The sequence below is a fragment of the Anoplopoma fimbria genome, unplaced genomic scaffold (assembly GCF_027596085.1).
Source record: "Anoplopoma fimbria isolate UVic2021 breed Golden Eagle Sablefish unplaced genomic scaffold, Afim_UVic_2022 Un_contig_8747_pilon_pilon, whole genome shotgun sequence".
Classification (NCBI taxonomy): Eukaryota; Metazoa; Chordata; class Actinopteri; order Perciformes; family Anoplopomatidae; genus Anoplopoma; species Anoplopoma fimbria.
The window spans coordinates 1,714-5,331 of NW_026553382.1; the positions used below are offsets into that span (position 1 = coordinate 1,714).

Sequence of the window (3,618 nt, forward strand, 5' to 3'; positions counted from 1 at the left end):
GCTAAACACCACCCTCTCCGACTCCCTCGATTCTCTTGCCCCCTGGAAAACTTCCTCTGTCTCATACACCAACCCTGCCCCCTGGTACACCCCTGAACTCCGCACCATGAAGCAGACGGGCCGCCAACTGGAACGACTCCTCAAAAAAACCCGCCTCACTGTCCACGCCGAAGCCTACAAGCAACACATCTCCTCCTACCGTGATGCTCTCCAAGCCGCCAAATCTGCCCACCTCTCCACCCTCATCAACAGCTCTCACCGGAACCCCCGCACCCTGTTCGCCACCGTCAACAAGCTGCTCCAGCCACTGGACACCACACCACCCTCCTCCCCTGACCTCTGCAACTCTTTCCTTCTTGCCTTCAATGACAAAATCTCCAAAATCAACAGCTCCCTGACTGCCGTCGCCATCAACTCTATCACCCCCCCACCCCTGACCCCCCCCCCTCTCCCTGACCACCCACCCTCCCCTCCCCTCACCGCCTTTTCCCCTGTTGACTCCTCTCACATCTTAGACATCATCACTGCCTCTAAAACCACCACCTGCTCTCTTGACCCCCTCCCAACGACCCTAACCAAGGCCTGCCTCCCTGCTCTCATCCCCCATCTCACCACCCTCTTCAATCAGTCTCTATCCCTTGGCCATGTTCCTTCCATTTACAAACTGGCCTCCATCACCCCCATCCTCAAAAAACCCACCCTCGGCCCCGCCAACCTCTCCAATTACCGCCCCATCTCCAACCTGCCGTTCCTCTCCAAAACACTTGAACGCATTTGCCCGCCCAACTCCACACCCACCTCCAGTCAAACAACCTCTCACGAACCCCTCCAATCTGGTTTCCGTCCACTTCCACAGCACTGAAACAGCCCTGGTCAAAGTACTCAATGATCTCCTCACCTCTGCAGACTCCGGTGCCCTCAACATCCTGTTACTACTAGACCTCAGCGCAGCCTTTGACACTATTAACCATTCCATCCTCCTACAAAGGCTGCGCCAACTGGGTGTTGAGGGCTCTGCACTTGACTGGCTCACATCATACCTCACAAACAGGCAACAGTTCATCTCCTCTCGGTCACTCATCCACCCCCTCTCCCCCAGTTACGCAGGGGGTCCCCCAGGGATCAGTCCTCGGCCCCCTCCTCTTCATCTGCTACCTCTTCCCCCTTTGGTCACATCCTCAACCAACTCACCCTGGACTTCCACTGCTCGATGACACCCAGATATACGTCATCATGAAACTTGCATCTCCCAATAAAAACTTGGCTAACTCACAACCCTGAACAGTCTGAGCTCCCCATGTCCAGCCGACTCCTCAACCATCATCCAAGCAATCTCGGTGTCATCTCTTACCTTCACTCCCCATGTCAGCCACATCGTCAAGACCTCATATTTCCACCTCCCCGCATCGCCAAAATCAGACACTGCCTCCCCCTGCTGCTGAATCCCTCATCCATGCCTTCATCTCCTCTCGCCTCGACTACTGCAACTCCCTCCTTACTGGCATCTCCTCCCATTCCCTCCATAGACTCCAAATGGTCCAAAACTCTGCTGCCCGCCTCCTCACCCACACCCGGTCCCGTGAACACATCACTCCCGTTCTCCACTCTCTCCACTGGCTCCCCATCAAGCAGCGCATCAACTTCAAAATACTCCTCCTCACCTTCAAAGCTCTTCACCACCTAGCCCCCCTACCTGTCTGACCTCCTCCTCCCCCACCGCCCCTCCCGAGCCACCCCGTTCCTCCTCCACTCTCACCCTGACTACACCAACATCCCGATTAAAAACTTTTGGCGACAGAGCATTCTCACGCACAGCACCCCGACTCTGAATTCCCTCCCCCAATCTGTTCGCCACTCTCCCTCACTCACAACATTCAAGTCCCGCCTCAAAACATACCTCTTCACCCAAGCCTATGATCTTCCCTATCCCTAGCCACCATTACCCAACTGCCTACACTTCTACCCCTGTTACATCTCAATAACTCTGTTTTTTCTGCCTGTGCTGTGTGTATGCTTGTGTTGTCCCCCTGTCTGTAATACCCCCCCCCCCCTTCTTTGCCTGTAAATGTAAATGTGTCCTGCTTGTACTGTCCCCCCTGTCTGTAATTACCCCCCTCTATGACTTTGTAATCTGCGACTTTGGGTATCTGAAAAGCGCAATATAAAATAAAGATATTATTATTATTATTATTAGTATTAGTAGTAGTAGTAGTATTATTAGTAGTAGTAGTAGTAGTAGTGTAGTAGTAGTAAGTATTAGTAGCAGTAGTAGTAGTAGTAGTAGTAGTAGTATTAGTAGTATTAGTAGTAGTTGTAGTATAGTAGTAGTAGTAGTAGTAGTAGTAGTAGTAGTAGTATTAGTAGTAGTAGTAGTAGTAGTAGTAGTAGTAGCAGCAGCATACTGTGTTAATTGTGGTAGATTTGTTGCAAATACTGAGTTGAAAAAAGCGTTAAAGTGATTGTTTTTCTCACAGCCGGGCTGTAGCAGCAGATCACTCTGTTTCCTTCTCTCTGGAACCATCTTTGGTGATCAACTGTAATTTCAGATGTTCTTTGGATCTCACTTCCCAAAGATCCAAACTGTGTCAGAATTCCTGGTTTATGTCTTTACAGACTCCTGGTTCATAATACTGTAAAGGCTTAGACATTCAGGTTATGAACATGGTTATTGGCAGAATTCTGAATTTATTGACTTTATACATGACTTCACAACTGACCTTAACCAAGTGGTAACAAGACAGAGATCTGGTTCCACTGGGGGTTGAACCCAGGACCTTCTGCGTGTAAAGCAGACGTGATAACTACTACACTATGGAACCACTGTGAGGTAATACACTCAAACCAACCATGAAGACATGTTCATAGTCATTGGAGTATTATTCCTAAAACATTCATGCATATGTAGCAGTAGCAGCAGAGTACTGTGTTAGTTGTGGTAGATTTGTTTCCACTTCCCAAAGATCCAAGCCAAGTGTCGTGAATTTCTGGGAATCTCCCCAACGACTCCTGGTTAATAATACTGTAAATCTTAATGTATTGTTTGATCAGGTTATGAACATGGTTTCCCTTTGTTTATGGCACAATATTGATTTGATACATGACTTCACAACTGACCTTAACCAAGAGGTAACAAGACAGAGATCTGGTTCCACTGGGGATTAGACCCAGGACCTTCTGCGTGTAAAGCAGACGTGATAACGACTACACTATGGAACCTCTGTGAAGAGATAACCTCCAACCAACCATGAAGACATGTTCATAGTCATTTGATTATTATTTCTAAAACATTCATGCATATGTAGCAGTATTAGTAGTAGTAGTAGTAGTAGTAGTAGTAGTTAGTAGTAGTAGTAGTATGTAGTAGTAGTAGTAGTAGTAGCAGCAGCATACTGTGTTGATTGTGGTAGATCCGTTGCGACTACTGATTTGAAACAAGCGTTAAAGTGATTGTTTTTCTCACAGCCGGGTGAGTAGCAGCAGATCACTCTGTTTCCTTCTCTCTGGAACCACCTTTGGTGATCAGCTGTAAATTCAGGTGTAGATTTGGATTTGACTTTCCAAAGATCAAAACTGTTGAGAATTCCTGGGAATGTCCCCACAGACTCCTGGTTCATTTAT

At 48.1% G+C, this 3,618-nt stretch overlaps 2 non-coding genes across 2 annotated transcripts; both read right to left on the bottom strand.

Annotated features, from left to right (window-relative positions):
* Nucleotides 1-2,746: 2,746 nt before the first annotated feature.
* On the bottom strand, nucleotides 2,747-2,819 carry trnav-uac (transfer RNA valine (anticodon UAC)). Its single transcript has one exon. It is a non-coding gene; the product is annotated as a tRNA-Val (tRNA).
* A 324-nt stretch (nucleotides 2,820-3,143) lies between these two features.
* trnav-uac (transfer RNA valine (anticodon UAC)) lies at nucleotides 3,144-3,216 on the bottom strand. Its single transcript has one exon. It is a non-coding gene; the product is annotated as a tRNA-Val (tRNA).
* Nucleotides 3,217-3,618: the final 402 nt, after the last annotated feature.